The 19,940-nt window shown below is 45.6% G+C and overlaps 1 protein-coding gene across 2 annotated transcripts in view; it reads right to left on the bottom strand.

Moving 5' to 3' along the window:
• Positions 1 to 19,940, bottom strand: part of glra1 (glycine receptor, alpha 1) — a 108,429-nt gene that overhangs the window by 84,643 nt on the left and 3,846 nt on the right. For both annotated transcript variants that reach the window (XM_078788531.1, XM_078788532.1), the window contains exon 2: positions 7,739 to 7,864. The gene's annotated coding sequence lies outside the window, so the exon portion shown is untranslated. The remainder of the gene's footprint in view (positions 1 to 7,738; positions 7,865 to 19,940) is intronic.

Raw genomic sequence — 19,940 nt, 5'->3', positions numbered from 1 at the left:
GTGTGTACACAAAAAAAGCTTTTCACACTAAAATGGGAAAGTATTAATTTCAATGGCAAAGGCGTCTTGGGCACCCTGAAAGGAAGAACAGGGAAGAAGCTGAAGAAGAACATGAAGCACGACGGACAGAAGTTGATGAAGTATGGCAAGACTGATGAGAAGAATAAGAAGCAAAGGAAGACATTGAAGAAAGGGAAGAAGGTGAAAAATGAAAATGAATGAAAAAAGAAAAAAAAGAAGAAGAAGCAGAATGAGGAAAAGGAAGAAGAAGAGGTAGTAGAGGATAAAGTACGGCAAGACCGATGAGAAGAATAAGGAGTAAAAGACTGACGAAAAGGAAGAAGGTGAAGATAATGGAAAAAAGAAGAAGCAGAATGAGGAAAAGGAAGAAGAAGAGGTAGTACAGGATGAAGTACGGCAAGACCAATGAGAAGAATAAGGAGTAAAGGAAGACAGTGAAGAAAAGGAAGGTGAAAATAATGAAAAAAGATAAAAAGAAGATGAAGCAGAATGAGGAAAAGGAAGAAGAAGAGGTAGTAGAGAATGAAGACCGATGAGAAGAATAAGTAGTTTTGGAAGACAAAGAAAAGGAAGAGGGTGAAGATAATGAAAAAAGAAGAAGAACGAGGACAAGAAAGAAGACGAGGTAGAGGAAGAGGATGTTCGGAAGCTGAAGAAGAAAAGGGAACACGAAGCACGAGGGAAAGAATTTGAAGTACGGCAAGACCGATGAGAAGAATGAGTAAAGGAAGACATTGAAGAAAAGGAAGCGGGTGAAGATAATGAAAGAAAGAAAAACAAGAAAGAAAGAAGAAGCAGAACGAGGAAAAGGAAGAAGAAAAGGTAGTAGGGGAAGAGGATGAAAAAGGAAAGCGGGAAGAAGCAGGAGGAAAAGGAAGGCCAGATGTGAATCATTGGCAATATGGAGGGTGAATCACATGACAGCCCCTCCCCCAAGAGGACAACAACTTTTACCGGCACCCCCCGCCCCCTTTTACTTGGGGGGGGCCCACATTTACCCATCCCCCCCGGCCCCCACGCCACGTGTCTGAAACGGCAACAGGACGCATTCAGCGTGACGTGCACGGAACGTCGTCAAGGTGAACTTCCTCATCCAACCCCCCCCCCCCAACCAACCAACCCCCCCATCCCGCCTCGCCATCCTAGCGCTGACGTCCGTGTGCTCGCCGCCGTATCAGCGGCGTCTCAACGGCCACAAATCAATGTGAGAGCTTCCGCAATGCGACACCTTTTCTTCTTCCCCCATCAATCCGCTTTGCCTCGCCGACCGCCATCTTGCTCTGCCTGAGGTCAAAGGTTGCGTGTTCCTCATGACACTTTGCTTCTGTTTCACCCTCATCATCATCATCATCATCATCTACACGCGTGTGCGTGTGTGCGATGATGCAGGGCGGCGGCATCGCTGCCGAGTCGGGGGTCGAGTCATCGGGCCTGGAAAAAAACACGACCTTCATCCGCTGGCCTGATGCGTCTAATAAGCTGACATTAAAACGTGAGTCATGTGACGGCGCTGACACAGCCTATGACCTTCACGCACCAGCAGAGGTCACACGCACGCACGCACGCACGCACCCACGAGTTCCAAGCGCCAAAAGTCATTCCACAGTCAATAAAAAGGCGTACGGCGGCGCACATTTAACCTGTCACAATCACTTTGCTTGGATGTAAACAATGGCGCCCCCTGGCTGCTGCTGCGGGCAATCATCCGTTCAATGCTGCTTTTGCGTGACCTCACATGGCCAGCAGGGCGGCGCCATAGTGAAGAAACACATTGCAGTCAATTGGTGTCTTGTTTTACAATGTTGTTGACTTTTAAAACTCAATCTGATGGATTAATTGTTTATTTAATTTTTGTGTGTTTTTATTTGTGTTTATTTAATTCCTTCCTGTTTATTTAATTGTGCCTTGGTTAACATCATTGATCCGACTCAAACCAAAACAAACTCCAAAGCAAAGCAAAGACGTCGAAGAAAAGGAAGAAGGTGAAGATAATGAAAAAACAAAGAAAAAAAGAAGAAGAAGCAGAATGAGGAAAAGGAAGAAGAAGAGGTAGTACAGGATGAAGTACGGCAAGACCAATGAGAAGATTACAGAGTAAAGGAAGATGTTGAAGAAAAGAAAGAAGGTGAAGATAATGAAAAAACAAAGAAAAAAGAAGAAGTGGAATGAGGAAAAGGAAGAAGACGTAGTACGGCAAGACCGATGAGAAGAATAAGGAGTAAAGGAAGACGTTGAAGAAAAGGAACAAGGTGAAGAAAATGAAAAAAAACAAAGGGAAAAAAGAAGAAGCAGCGGAGTGAGGAAAAGGAAGAAGAAGAGGTAGTACAGGATGAAGTACAGCAAGACCGATGAGAAGAATAAGAGTTAAAGGAAGATGTTGAAGAAAAGGAAGAATGTGAAGACAATGAAAAAAATAAAAAAGAAGCAGAATGAGGAAAAGGAAGAAGAAGAGGTAGTACAGGATGACGTATGGCAAGACCGATGAGAAGAATAAGGAGTAAAGGAAGACATTGAAGAAAAGGAAGAAGGTGAAGATAATGAAAAAACAAGGACAAAAAAAAGAAGCAGAATGAGGAAAAGGAAGAAGAAGAGGTAGTACAGGATGACGTACGGCAAGACCGATGAGAAGAATAAGGAGTAAAGGAAGACGCTGAAGAAAAGGAAGAAGGTGAAGATAATGGAAAAAAAGAAAAAAAAACAAGCAGAATGGGGAAAAGGAAGAAGAAGAGGTAGTACATCATATCACCTAGTACTTTGGTATGTGACAAAAAAAAAAAATAAATTAAAAATATTTTAAAATAAATAAAAAAATATATAAAAAATTACAAATTAATCAAATAAAGTTACAAAAAATAAAAAAAATAAAAATAGATAAAAAAATTGATTAAAATGTTTGTGAAATGGAAAAAATTAATCGCAAAATGCATAAAAATGTGTTTTTCTTTGCAAAACAAACAACATTTGCAAGTGATCCCAAACTTTTGAGCGGTAGTACACTTATCTTTAGTCCTCCTCGGAATGACACATTTTCCCACTGTCACAAGACACCAGCGAGGGGCATTTAGGGGCAATCCAAAAATAGGATAATCTAAATGATGGTGAAAATCCTTCATGGAGTGGTTCCAATATGACATTTCAAAAGGAGGGAAAAAGAAGCCAATTATCAAAATGTCAAGTGTCACGCTCACCGATCCCCGCCCGCACAAATCCCTTTTCCTGAAACGCCGACAACACTCCGACTAATTAGATGCGTACGCGATGAATTAATGAAATTAAATCATTTTTTTAATGCGCTTGAATGGTTGGGGGTGGTTTGGTTGTCTAGCGTCAACTCATAAGGTCCCATTGTAGACGTGAGGGCACGGTGAGGAGCTGCGAGAAGTATTTTATTTCGACTAATTATTTGGAGATTGACAAAAATAACTCAGCAATACTTCACTCTGATTGGTCGAAAGCTAGGACTGTTAAAAATAATATATTTACGTTATGAAGCCGTTTTTTTGGTTAAATATGGAGATTTTGATCTGCCACAATAATTGAGATTAATTGCATCATAATACAGATAATTAATTATTCTGTTACTAATAATATAATATAGCTGTTTTATATTGATTAATCTACTTTGTGTTGCTCTTTTGCGCCCCCTAGTGGAAGGCCTTAGCGGTACAGGAAGTGCATGTCAGCTGGTGCAGTGTGATTATTTTTATTGATGTGACGTCTCCGAGAGTTGCGGCGGCGGCGGCGGCGGCGGCGGTGGCTGCTGAGAGGACGTCACAGAAGAATAAATCACGCCACGGCGTGCGAGATTAAAAAGTAGTCACGCTCCAGTGAGGTTCCTTCCGTGATCGATAAGCATCGTCCCGTTCGACGCCGCCTCTGGTCACGTTGTTTACGCGCCCCCCCCCCCTGTGTGCGGGTCACGTGCGAGGGTCGCAGGCGGGAAAGTTTACGGCGGCACGTGCTCGGCGTACAGACTGGTTTGGGTTTTCTCGTTTACTGCTCTGCGCCGCTTCGAAACTTGTACTGCACATTGATGTCCATTGATTGTGTGTGTGTGTGTGTGTGTGTGCGTGTGTGCTTCAGGGACAGTCTTGAGCTCCGTGCAAATGGAAATTGATCATCGATGCATCTTGTTAATTGTTTTGCGATCAGCAAGTGTTACTATGGTGACCGTTGTTAAAGTGGAACAAGTCTAAGTTGGTCCCGTCCATGTGGACCGCCTCAAGTCCTGGTCCGCCAAAGACAGCTGGGATAGGCTCCAGCACCCCCCCCCCCATGACATACGTGAGGATAAGCGGTAGAAAATGAATGAATGAATGAAATAATTAGTATTTTTATAATTATAGCTTTAGCGGTAGCCATGGCGATAGTTGTGATAGTTTTGGCAAAGTGAAGCATAAAAACATAAACCCTCCATGGCGGCCGGCCGAACACACCTGAAGAACTTCTCCACATCTTCAGCACGGAGCATCTCCGTGGCGTGAATGTTTCATGAGTCCCGCCTCCAGGAAGATGAATAATGAGCTAAGGCGTTTGGACGTGCGGCGCCAGCAAGGCAAGGCGCGCTTTGCTCCTCCGCTCAGGTGCTTTCACCTCTGCTAAAACGTCCTGATGAGCCGTGTCAGCTCCGCTTTGGGGACGCATTTGTTTTGTCCTTGCTGCGCTCCCTCGTGTCCTCTAACCTTGCGTCCTTCGCTTGTCTCCCCCTACTGAGCTCGCTTTCACCTCCTCCTCATCACTCCTTCGAGTCTTTTTCCTCATCTCCTTTTTTTTTAGCTTCAACACTTTTTTGTGCCTTCGATTTCCTGAAAAGGCTAACATGCTAAATGAGCGAATATCGTCATGATGTGCTATTTATATCACTATATTGACACTTACTATGGTTACCATTGCCAGTCGGTTACCAGTTACCATTATGTCATTGTATGGTCATATCACCTTGCTAACGCAAACATGCTAACATGCTAACGCTACACAATGCTAGGTGTACACTTTAACATGCTAACGCAACACAACCCCATGTACACACTTTAACATGCTAACGCTACACAACCCAAGGTTTACACTTTGAGATGCTAACGCTACACAATGCTAGGTGTGCACTTTGAGATGCTAACGCTACACAATGCTAGGTGTGCACTTTGAGATGCTAACGCTACAAAATGCTAGGTGTGCACTTTGAGATGCTAACGCTACAAAATGCTAGGTGTGCACTTTGAGATGCTAACGCTACACAATGCTAGGTGGGCACTTTGAGATGCTAACGCTACACAATGCTAGGTGTACACTTTCAGATGCTAACTCTACACAATACTAGGTGTACACTTTAAGATGCTAACGCTACACAACCCAAGGTGTACACTTTAAGATGCTAACGCTACACACAACCCCATGTATACACTTTAAGATGCTAACTCTACACAATGCTAGGTGTGCACTTTAAGATGCTAACGTTACACAACCCCACGTATACATTTTAACATGCTAACGCTACACAACCCCATGTATACACTTTAACATGCTAACGCTACACAACCCCATGTATACACTAACATGCTAACGCTACACAACCCCATGTATACACTAACATGCTAACGCTACACAACCCCATGTATACACTTTAACATGCTAACGCTACACAACCCCATGTATACACTTTAACATGCTAACGCTACACAACCCCACATATACACTTTAACATGCTAACTATACAAACCTATACAATAAATTTTAAAAAATTAAATACAATTTAAGAAATTATATTAGGAAAGCAGGAAGTGAACAAATATAACTTTTTAACAGCAACACGTGCAAGATGTCAGGTGTCTGCCAATCAAAGCGACGCAGGTGCAGACATCAAATTTGACTGACAGCCTCCAGTTGCCAAGGTAACCAAGCGGCACACCTGTCTTGTCTTGTCGGGAAGCCACCTGAAATCACGTGACGCCGGGCAGCCGAGTGGGCGTGGCTACAAAAGGTTTCAGGTAGACCGTAGGGGTCCGTAGACGGTCGGAGGTAACGGACAAGGAGGGTTTCCATGGCAACTGCAGCCTGGAACGTCTGCAGCGACATGGCGGCTGCTTGGGGGGGGGGGGGATGGGGGGGGGGGGGGGGTTGGCAGGAAGGAGGCGTCAGCTTTGAGCTTTTTCCAAGCCAAACTACCAGGAAGACAACATCGCAGGAAAAAAAAAAAAAAAAGACCACGAGGGCGATGGAAATGTCGTCGTCACGTGACTCGGCATCCATCCATCAACGTTCATCCAACATCCATCAAACTGCCAGCATCCATCTCAGCTGTATCGATAAAACTGCAGTACCAACCCCCTCACACACACACTAATTAGGACAGTGAAGGCAGCCTGAGGCAAAGTGTGCAGCGGTTGAGCTGAGGGGGGAACATTTTTTATGACCCATCATTCAATATTAACTTCCAAAATTAACCTTGACAAGCCTAAAAATAATACACAGTACTACACCGACAAGTACTGTAATACTCAATAGTACACGTGATGGTCAATGGCCACTAACTCTACACAACCCCACATGTACACTTTAAGATGCTAACGCTACACAATGCTAGGTGTACACTTTAAGATGCTAACGCTACACAATGCTAGGTGTACACTTTAAGATGCTAACGCTACACAATGCTAGGTGTACACTTTAACATGCTAACGCTACACAACCCCACCTATACACTTTAACATGCTAATGCTACACAAGCCAAGGTGTACACTTTAACATGCTAACACTACACAACCCCACCTATGCACTTTAACATGCTAATGCTACACAACCCCACCTATACACTTTATCATGCTAACTCTACACGATGCTAGGTGTACACTTTAACATGCTAACTCTACACAACCCCACCTATGCACTTTAACATGCTAACGCTACACAACCCCACCTATACACTTTAACATGCTAATGCTATACAACCCAAGGTGTACACTTTAACATGCTAACACTACACAACCCCACCTATACACTTTAACATGCTAACTCTACACAACCCCACCTATGCACTTTAACATGCTAACGCTACACAACCCCACCTAATGCTACACAACCCCACCTATGCACTTTAACATGCTAACTCTACACAACCCCACCTATACACTTTAACATGCTAACTCTACACAACCCCACCTATACACTTTAACAGGCTAATGCTACACAACCCCACCTATGCACTTTAACATGCTAACGCTACACAACCCCACCTATACACTTTAACATGCTAACTCTACACGATGCTAGGTGTACACTTTAACATGCCAACTCTACACAACCTCACATAGACACTTTAACATGCTAACGCTACAAAATGCTAGGTGTACACTTTAACATGCTAACGCTACACAATGCCTGGTGTACACTTTAACATGCCAACACTACATCCAGTCCAAGTGTACACTTTAACATGCTAACGCTACACAACCCAAGGTGTACACTTTAACATGCTAACGCTACACAACCCCACCTATACACTTGAACATGCTAACTCTACACGATGCTAGGTTAAGATCTGTGTTGTGTGTCCACTTTCTGGTTTTGGATTAACAATAAACATTTGCAATAAAAGTAACTATGACATCAAATTCAGCTGTGAGAAGCCTCCCCTTCTCTCTTCCATTGCCATTGTTCACTTGCCACAAAGGAAGAGAACACGCATTCAAGATGTGAAAGTATAAAAAGTATCGGTACTCACCGATGATGGATGGAACAGATGGGATCTTCACCACGGCCTTTAGCCTTTAGCCTTTAGCCTTTAGCCTGGTCCTGAGGTTGGCAGTACGAGCCCCTTCCACCTGTTGTGGCTCCGCCTCCATCTGCCCTAAAGCAACAACAACAACAACAACATCACATGATCAGCAGGGGGTGAAAACCAAGTCATACGAACATTTAGCCAGTATTCCGGACTTGACAGAGGAAATCATGTGACATGCGTCATGTGACGTCATCAACTTTAGATGATAACGATGGCGTTGACGTTCGAGGCTCGTACTTTGTCCGCTTTGACATGCGAGTCATGCTGAGGTCAGACAATAAATATTGCAGGCACATATCAATGCACACAACATAAACCATAACGTGAATTCTGTATCAGGTACATGTTGACATGTATACACACACATACACATACACGCACACGCACACGCACATGCACATACACACATACACACATACACACACAGCGCTCAGCTGGCATGAATTATTAAAGGATTGCTTTTATTACCCTTTGCTTTTATTCAACCTGCTGAATAATAGTCAACCAGGCCACTGAGCAGCCATAGTGGGGGCAGGATGGGGGGGGGGGGGTGTTAAGATCCCGAGGATGATACGATACAGTATCCCGAATACGATATGGTATCCCAAAGATGACACGATGCGGCATCCCGAACACAATACAGTATCCCGAAGATGACACGATACGGTATCCCGAGGACGACACGATACTGTATCCCGAGGATGACACAATACGGTATCCCGAAGATGACACGATACTGTATCCCGAAGATGACACGATACTGTATCCCGAAGATATTACGATACGGCATCCCAAGGATGATACGATACGGCATCCCGAAGATAATACAATACGGTATCCCGAAGATAATACGATACGGCATTCCGAAGATAATACGATACGGCATCCCAAGGATGATACGATACGGCATCCCAAGGATGATACGATACGGCATCCCGAATACGATACGGTATCCCGAAGATAATACGATACGGCATCCCGAAGATAATACGATACGGCATCCCGAAGATAATACGATACGGCATCCCAAGGATGATACGATACAACATCCCGAATACGATACGGCATCCCGAGGATGACACGATACGGCATCCCGAGGATGACACGATACGGCATCCCGAGGATGACACGATACTGTATCCCGAGGATGACACGATACTGTATCCCGAGGATAATACGATACGGCATCCCGAAGATAATACGATACGGCATCCCAAAGATAATACGATACGGCATCCCAAGGATGATACGATACGGCATCCCGAATACAATACAGTATCCTGAAGATAATACGATACGGTATCCCGAAGATAATACAATACGGCATCCCGAAGATAACACGATACGGCATCCCAAGGATGATACGATACGGCATCCCGAATACAATACAGTATCCTGAAGATAATACGATACGGTATCCCGAAGATAATACGATACGGCATCCCGAAGATAACACGATACGGCATCCCGAAGATAACACGATACGGCATCCCGAAGATAATACGATACGGCATCCCGAAGATAACACGATACGGCATCCCAAGGATGATACGATTTGACATCCCAAATACAATACGGTATCCCGAGGATGATACGATACGGCATCTCGAGGATGTTACGATACTGTATCGTATCATCCTCGGGATGCTGTTACGATACTGTATCGTATCATCCTCGGGATGCTGTTACGATACTGTATCGTATCATCCTCGGGATGCTGTTACGATACTGTATCGTATCATCCTCGGGATGCTGTTACGATACTGTATCGTATCATCCTCGGGATGCTGTTACGATACTGTATCGTATCATCCTCGGGATGCTGTTACGATACTGTATCGTATCATCCTCGGGATGCTGTTACGATACTGTATCGTATCATCCTCGGGATGCTGTTACGATACTGTATCGTATCATCCTCGGGATGCTGTTACGATACTGTATCGTATCATCCTCGGGATGCTGTTACGATACTGTATCGTATCATCCTCGGGATGCTGTTACGATACTGTATCGTATCATCCTCGGGATGCTGTTACGATACTGTATCGTATCATCCTCGGGATGCTGTTACGATACTGTATCGTATCATCCTCGGGATGCTGTTACGATACTGTATCGTATCATCCTCGGGATGCTGTTACAATACTGTATCGTACCATCCTCGGGATGATACGATAGGGCATCCGGAGGATGATACGATACAGTATCCCGAATACAATACAGTATACCAAATATAATCCGATACAGTATCCTGACGACACGATACAGTACCCCGAAGATAATACAATACAGTATCCCAAGGATAAGACGATGCAGTATCCCAAGGATGATACGATACAGTATCCCAAAGATGATATGATACCGTATCGCGAGGCTAATACGATACAGTATCCCAAGGATGAGATGAGACAGTATCCTGAGGATGATATGATACGGCATCCCGAGGATGATACGATACGTTATCCCGAATACAATACAGTATCCCGAGGATGATACGATACAGTACCCCGAAGATACAGTATCAATATACAATACACAGGCACCAATTATGGGCGTACGACACGACGGGCTGCGTAGACATAAATGGACGGCGTAGGCCAACATCACCGCCATTTTGGACGGGTCAAGTAAACGTACGTAGTTTCCTAAAGCTCATTTCTATGTGTCAGTTTACCTAAAGGGGCGGGACTACACATGGTTCAGTGTGCTGATTGGTGGACGGAGACCGGGAAGAAGACCAAAGCACACGTGAGGGAGGCGTGACATCCAGAGGTGTCAATCATGGAGCCGAAGTGATGCATGATGTCCTCCTCGCCATCCCGGTAGCCACCGCGTTACACTCGGCGGGAAAAGCTTCACTTCCTGCTCGACTCGTTCCTTCTTCCTGGTCTTCACAGGCCGAGGAGGAAGAGGACGCTGTCACATCGATCTCATCACTAAACTCTCTGACCTTTGAGGAGCAGTCGCCAAGACGAGCCGAGGCTTCCTTCCTGTGTGACAGACATCTGTCAACTCGCCTCACGCATCATTCCCACAGCCTCGGGAGCACGTGCACGTGCACGTGCACACACACGCACACGCACACACACTCCCAATATGTCCAGTGAGGATACTCCCATAGGATGGTTAGGACCATGTTTACATAGCAGAAGCTTTTTCATTGCAATACAACAGATGGCGTTATTAGCAACGAGCTAACAAGGCAATACAGTATCCTGAAGATGATACCATCCAGCATCCCGAGGATAATACGATACAGCATCCCGAAGATAATACGAAACAGCATCCACAATACAATAAAGCATCCAGAGGATAATACGATACTGCATCCCAAAGACGATACAAAACTGATGATACGATACGGCACTCCGATGATGATATGACACAGCATCCCAAATACAATACAGTATCCCAAGGATGATACGATACAGTATCCCGAATACGATACTGCATCCCAAAGACAATATGAAACTGATGATACGGTACGGCATCCCAAATACAATACAGCATCCCGAAGACGATACGATACTGCATCCCAAAGACGATACGATACTGCATCCCGAAGACGATACGATACTGCATCCCAAAGACGATACTAAACTGATGATATGATACGGCATCCCAAATACAATACAGTATCCCAAGGATGATACGATACAGTATCCCGAATACGATACTGCATCCCAAAGACAATACGAAACTGATGATACGGTACAGCATCCCAAATACAATACAGCATCCCGAAGACGATACGATACTGCATCCCAAAGACGATACGATACTGCATCCCAAAGACGATACGATACTGCATCCCAAAGACGATACGATACTGCATCCCAAAGACGATACTAAACTGATGATACGATACGGCATCCCAAATACAATACAGTATCCCAAGGATGATACGATACAGTATCCCGAAGACAATACAATACTGCATCCCAAAGACGATACCATACAGCATCCCGAGGACGATAACATACAGCATCCCGAGGATGATACCATACGGCATCCCGAGGATGATACGATATGGCATCCCAAATAAAATACAGTATCCCAAGGATGACACGATACAGTATCCTGAATACAATACAGTATCCCGAAGATAATACGATACTGCATCCTGAAGATAATACCATACAGCATCCCGAGGATGATACGATACAGTATACCAAATACAATACAGTATCCCGAGGATGATACGATACAGTATCCCGAATACAATACCATATCTCGAAGACAATACGATACAGTATCCAGAGGATAATACAATACTGCATCCCGAAAATAATACGATACAGTATCCCAAATACAATCCCATATGCCAAATACGATACAGTATCCCAAATATAATACGATACAGTATCCCGAGGATGATACCGTATCCCAAATACAATACGATATAGTATCCCAAATCTAATACGATACAGTATCCAGAGGATGATACCGTATCCCAAATACAATACGATATAGTATCCCAAATCTAATACAATACAGTATCCAGAGGATGATACGATACAGTATCCCGAATACAATACCATATCTCCAAGACAATACGATACAGTATCCAGAGGATAATACAATACTGCATCCCGAAAATAATACGATACAGTATCCCAAATACAATCCCATATGACAAATACGATACAGTATCCCAAGGATGATACCGTATCCCAAATACAATACGATACAGTATCCCAAATCTAATAGGATACAGTATCCAGAGGATGATACCAACAGTATCCCAAATCTAATACAATACAGTATCCAGAGGATGATACCGTATCCCAAATACAATACGATACAGTATCCCAAATCTAATAGGATACAGTATCCAGAGGACGATACCATACAGCATCCTGAAGAAGACGGAATCCACCATGGTTATTCCCATCTAAAGATATTTATTCAGCCATGGTGAATCTTTCCCACAGACGTTCCTCAGCGTTCCGATTGGCTAAAACTGCCGTAGCGTGGCGAGGTCTCGTGGCGCCAATTATGGCCGTACGACACGACGCACGAGAGCTTGATTTCCCGCGTTTGAGCCACAAGACGCCAGCTGACATTCAACAGATGCTGAGGGAGCATCCTCGTGTCCCACAATGCTTTGCTGGGGACCTTCCCGTGTCTCGCCAGGACCTCCTATTCCCTGACACGTGTGCGTGTCCTGCTGTCACCCCGTCCCTGATCGCACACGCTAACGCACTCATGCACACACGCCATCGACACGACAAGACCATGCACACTTTCTACCAGAGTAGATGATAGCGCTGATGCTAACTGCTAATGCTAGCCAACATGTTGATGGTGTGATCCCATACATGCTATACTCTTTGTTTTCGCCCCCACTGGGGTGGGATGTCCTCCACGCTGGGGTCCTCCAGCAGTCCTGGGACCTTCAGGGTTCTGTGTAGGATCTTACGATACGATACGGACATTACGATACGGCGTCCCGAGGATGATACAATACTGTCCCGAAGACGATACGATACTGTCCCGAGTCCCGAAGACGATACGGCGTCCCGAAGATGATACGGCGTCCCAAATACAATACAGCATCCTGAAGACGATACTGTCCCGTGTCCCGAAGACAATACGGCATTCCGAGGATGATACGATACGGCGTCCTGAAGACGATACTGTCCCGCGTCCCGGAGACAATACAGCGTCCCGAGGACGATACGATACTGTCCCGAGGACGATACGATACTGTCCCAAAGACGATACAATACTGTCCCGTGTCCCGAAGACGATACGGCGTCCCGAAGACGATACAGCATCCTGAAGATGATACGGCATCCCGAATACAATCTGATATGGTATCTCAAGGATAATACGATAACAGTTTCCCAAAGATACGGCCTGATACGGCATCCCAAAGACGATACGGCGTCCCGAGGACGATACGCCGTCCCAAATACAATACAGCATCCCGAAGACGATACCACATCCCGAAGATGATACGGCATTCCGAAGACGATACATACAATACGATACGGTATCTCAAGGATAATACGATACAGTTTCCCAAAGATACGGCCTGATACGGCATCCCAAAGACTATACGATACGGCGTCCCGAGGACGAGACAGTACGGCGTCCCGAGGCCGATACAACACGGCGTCCCGAGGCCGATACAACACGGCGTCCCGAGGACGATACAACACGGCGTCCCGAGGACGATACAACACGGCGTACCGAGGACGATACAACACGGCGTACCGAGGACGATACAACACGGCGTCCCGAGGACGATACAATACGGCGTCCCGAGGACGATACAATACGGCATCCCGAAGACAATACAATATGGTATCCCGAAGACGATACAGAATCCTGAATACAATATGATACGGTATCCCGAGGATAATACGATTTCCTGAAGACACTTCCTGATACGGCCTAAAAAAAACAAAAAAAATGCTGACTTGTGAGCGACTCGCCTGATGAACGTGTCAGTCACGACTCGTCCAACGTGACCACTAAGCCACCGGGCCGAACCGTTGAGTGTGCACCTTACACTTACACACACACACACACACACACGTTGATCTTTTGGCGCCAACCAAGGTGGCGTGCACGTGTCGCAAGCGATGAAGCGAGTGATTCGTGATGGATGAACACACGGAAACACTCCGCGGCTTCGTGTCATGTGACCTCATAAGTGCTGACAAAGTCAACGTGCTCGTCATCATCAGTCATGTGACCCGGCCAGCCCTCCAGTCTCCGTGCGGCATGATTGAGATGATGGTTCTCGACTGACTTACTCTTTAGCCGCCATTTTGCCAAAATAAGTCCGATACAACATCCGGGTACTAAGAGTGTACTTCTAAGTACACACTTATGCACACTTAAGGCAGAGGACCGATTGAGACACAGCATCAGTCTCGGTTGACGTCATGTTAGCTAAGAGGCTAAATATGACAGGACGCCTTGACGACCTTTTTCACGTGGAGCGTGAAGACCTGGAGCGTCGCCGCCGTCGCCATCACCGCCGCCGTCACCGCCGCCGTCACCGCCACGCTTGCGTGGCGACCAAAGCTTGAGGTCTAGTCCACCAGAAATGTCACCAGGTTGCGACGCCGCACTTTGTCAACAAGTCAACAAGGAAGGCGGGAAGACGGCGGCGGCTTTGCTGAGTCATCACCCCCCCCCCCCCCCCCCGCAGCACCCCCCCGCTGGTCAAATGTCAAGTCACGCGGGTTTGATGCCAGACATCCAGGAGGACCGCAGGTCAACAAGACCAGGATGTGAAGTACTACGCTAATAAGCGGCCAGTTGACTCGTAATTGGGCGGATTAACGAGCTTCTTCGATAATTAGCGTTGATCGTATTCATGCAACAAAAGTTTCGAGTCACTTCAGGGTTCCTCCGACCCGCCTGTTGCTAACCTGCTTCATATACACCTGCTCTGCCGGAGATGAAGAAGATGTAGCAAGAGGTATCAGTGTTGCCAACTTATATATTTAACGACAACACTAGACAGCAATAAATCTTCGTCCCGAGAACGATACGGTACGGCGTCCCAAAGACGACACGGTACGGCGTCCCAAAGACGACACGGTACGGCGTCCCAAAGACGACACGGTACGGCGTCCCAAAGACGACACCGTACGGCGTCCCAAAGACGATACCGTACGGCGTCCCAAAGATGATACCGTACGGCGTCCCAAAGACGATACCATACGGCGTCCCAAAGACGATACCATACGGCGTCCCAAAGACGACACGGTACGGCGTCCCAAAGACGACACGGTACGGCGTCCCAAAGACGACACGGTACGGCGTCCCAAAGACGACACGGTACGGCGTCCCAAAGACGATATCGTACGGCGTCCCAAAGACGATACCGTACGGCGTCCCAAAGACGATATCGTACGGCGTCCCAAAGACGATACCGTACGGCGTCCCAAAGACGATACCATACGGCGTCCCAAAGACGATACCATACGGCGTCCCAAAGACGATACCATACGGCGTCCCAAAGACGATACGGCATCCCAAAGACGATACGGTGTCCCAAAGACGATACAATACGGCATCCCAAAGACGATACGATACGGCATCCCAAAGACGATACGATACGGCGTCGCAAAGACGATACGATACGGTGTCCAAAAGACGATACAGCATCCCAAAGACGATACGGCGTCCAAAAGACGATACAGCATCCCAAAGACGATACGATACGGCGTCCCAAAGACGATACGATACGGCGTCCCAAAGACGATACGATGTCCCAAAGACGATACGATGTCCCAAAGACGATACGATACGGCATCCCAAAGACGATACGATACGGCATCCCAAAGACGATACGGCATCCCAAAGACGATACGGCATCCCAAAGACGATACGGCATCCCAAAGACGATACGATACGGCGTCGCAAAGACGATACGATACGGCGTCCAAAAGATGATACAGCATCCCAAAGACGATACGATACGGTATCCCAAAGACGAGATGGCGTCCCAAAGACGATACGGCGTCCCAAAGACGATACGGCGTCCCAAAGACGATACAGCATCCCAAAGACGATACAGCATCCCAAAGACGATACAGCATCCCAAAGACGATACGATTCGGTATCCCAAAGATGATACGATACGGCATCCCAAAGACGAGACGATACGGCATCCCAAAGACGATACGGCGTCCGAGGACGATACGGCATCCCAAAGACGATACGGCGTCCGAGGACGATACAATACAGTATCCCAAATAGTAAATATGCTCCCTTAGCAACCTTTGTGAGGAGAGTGTAGTACTATATTCACATTTACTACGTTTCTTCTGCCTTGGGTTTGTATTTATGTACATTTAAGTATTTAAAGCTTAAAAAAAATGAGTAGAATTAGCAAAAATTAGCATATTTATTTACTAATAATCGGCCATATTGAAGAGTGAGCGCCATATTGCGAGAACGTGGATTTCAACTCGCGTACGTTTGCCGACGTTTAACCTTCCAGCAGCTCAGCGGGAGCCAATACTTGGATTTTCCATTGTCTCGTTCAGAGACGTGCCGGCGGCGAGCGCGGCGCCATCAACATATTAGCACCCCGCTGACAGCTACGTGCACGCACATGCACACGCACGCACGCACGCACGCACGCACACGCCGCCGTCGTTGCCGCCGCCACAGGACAAGCAGCCTATTCTGTTTTACGACTGTCACTCCGCATTAAGTGCACTCACCCTCAAAGCTGCTGCGGGCCTCGGCGGCTAGCTTGCGTGTTTTTACATAAGCGCACGCACGCCAAGACGCATTACTCGACACAAAATAAACAAAAGTTAGCTAGCTGCACAGGAACACGGCCAGCAACACCTTGGCTAAAGCGCTAACCTGCACACATAACAGCTCGTCTTCAAGGGTTAGCTTTGCAAGGGTAACAGTGGCGCTTCGAGTACGGCGTGGACACAATTTACACCAAGGGGACTAAATTATACCGTACCATACCGTACCGTACTGTATCATATGATACTGTGCAGTACCAAACATTATACCGTACCATACCGTACCGTACTGTATCATATGATACTGTGCAGTACCAAACAACATTATACCGTACCACACCATGCCGTACCAAGCCATATTTTACCACTCCATACCGTACTGTACCAAACCATACCACAATATCAAACCATACTGTACTGTACCATACCGTACCAAACCGCACTGTACGATACCACACCATACTGTACAACACCAAACCACACTGTACCATACCTAACCATACTGTACTGTACCACACCAAACTGTACCATACTATATACACCATACCACACCGTACCATACTGTACTGTACCACACCAAACCATACTGTACTACACCATACCAAGCCACACCGTACCATACCACACCAAACTGTACCATACCAAACCGTACTATACCATATTGTACTGTACCATACCAAACCATACCGTACTGTACCACACCAAACCATACTGTACCACATCAAACCACACCATACTATACCATACCAAACCGTACTATACCATACCAAACCACACCATACTGTACCATACCGTACTGTACCACACCAAACCATACTGTACCGCATCAAACCACACCATACTGTACCATACTATACCATACCACACCTAACCATACTGTACCATACCGTACCACACCATACCAAACCACACCGTACCGTACCATACCGTACCGTACCATACCGTACTGTACCATACCGTACTATACCATAATGTACCATACCGTACTATACCATACTGTACCATACCGTACTATACCATAATGTACCATACCGTACTATACCGTAATGTACCACACCATACTGTACTGTACCATACCGTACCATACCATACTGTACCACATCAAACCACACCACACTGTACCATACCAAACCGTACTATACCATACTGTACTGTACCATACCATAATGTACCACACCATACTGTACCATACCATACTGTACCACATCAAACCACACCACACTGTACCATACCAAACCGTACTATACCATACTGTACCATACCGTACTATACCATAATGTACCACACCATACTGTACTGTACCATACCGTACTGTACCATACTGTACTGTACCATACCATACCACACCATACTGTACTGTACTGTACCATACCAAACCGTACTATACCATACACTAGTAATCTGATGTCAGACGTATGAGGAGAAGGCATGCAGCAACACAAAGAAAGAAGAAAAGAATGAAAGAAGGAACGAAGGAAAGTAGAAAGGAATAGAGTTAGTTGAATAGAGTGAAAAATTAAGCGTTGGTGCCCCCTGGTGGCCAACTTGGATACTGCTATTACAGGCAGCATGAAGCTTTGAGTGCAATGGCGTCCCACGCTGGGGATGTCTTTGTTTTACATTTTCCATACTGTGCTCGTCTTTATCTTCACGCTGTGGATAATTAGTCTCCTGGCCCACGGACAATCAGCACCATCGCCCCCCCGCCCCCTGTCAAAATCCAACTTTATTGACACTTACGGCCTGCTGTGCTGACCTCAGCGGGTTTGGTTGTAAACACGCTATCAGTCACATGGTTCTTATCTCGTGTTATGGACGATATGTGAAGAACGCAAATGTTTAGGTCCCGATGTCACAAGTTGACATTTCAACATTGCCTCGGCGACGTGCACGTGCGCCTCCTCGTGCGCGCCCTCCACGTCAGGCGCACCTGCGCTTTAATCGGGTGTCATGTACACACGGGGCTCAAGAGGCCTCAAACGCGCGAGTTTAACACCCGCCCGGCCGCACGTGAGATTAGCAACGCTATTTACTGTATACGTTAATATTTATTTATAAAGTATATGTTTACGTTTCCTCGGACTTTGGAGTATTTTTAAATCAGTTTTTGTGCGTTTTGTACTTGGCGTGTTTAGTTGTACACGGGAGGGCAAGGCGAGGAGCGGCGAGGAGCCCAAAGGAGATGGGAAAATGGGGCGGAGTATTTTAGCAGTTCCACATTCATCCACAACCAACAGCAGTACACTGTATGGTGTATTTATTTACTAGTACTGAGACAGTACACTTAGTGTAAATAAGTATGGTGTATTTATGTATTTAGAAGTAATGAGACAGTACACTTAGTGCAAGTAAGTATGGTGTATTTATTTATTTAGATGTAGTGAGACAGTACACTTACTGTAAATAAGTATGGTGTATTCATTTATTTAAATGTAGTGAGACTGTACACTTAGTGCAAGTAAGTATGGTGTATTTCGAAGTAATGAGACAGTACACTTAGTGTAAGTAAGTATGGTGTATTTATTTATTTAGAAGTAGTGAGACAGTACACTTAGTGCAAGTAAGTATGGTGTATTTATTTAGATGTAGTGAGACAATGCACTTAGTGAAAATAAGTATGTAGTGAGACAGTACACTAAGTGCAAGTAAGTATGGTGTATTTATTTAGATGTAGTGAGACAGTACACTTAGTTCAAGTAAGTATGATGTATTTATTTAGATGTAATGAGACAGTGCACTTAGTGAAAGTAAGTATGTAGTCAGACAGGGCACTTAGTGAAAGTAAGTACGGTGAATTTACGTATTTAGATGTAGTGAGACAGTACACTTAGTGCAAGTAAGTATGGTGTATGTATGTATTTAGATGTAATGAGACTGCACTTAGTGCAAGTAAGTATGGTGTA

Source organism: Doryrhamphus excisus, linkage group LG23 (assembly GCF_037039965.1).
Source record: "Doryrhamphus excisus strain RoL-2023G ecotype Guam linkage group LG23, RoL_Dexc_Guam_v1.1, whole genome shotgun sequence".
NCBI lineage: Eukaryota > Metazoa > Chordata > Actinopteri > Syngnathiformes > Syngnathidae > Doryrhamphus > Doryrhamphus excisus.
This window is presented reverse-complemented; position numbering and strand designations above follow the sequence as displayed.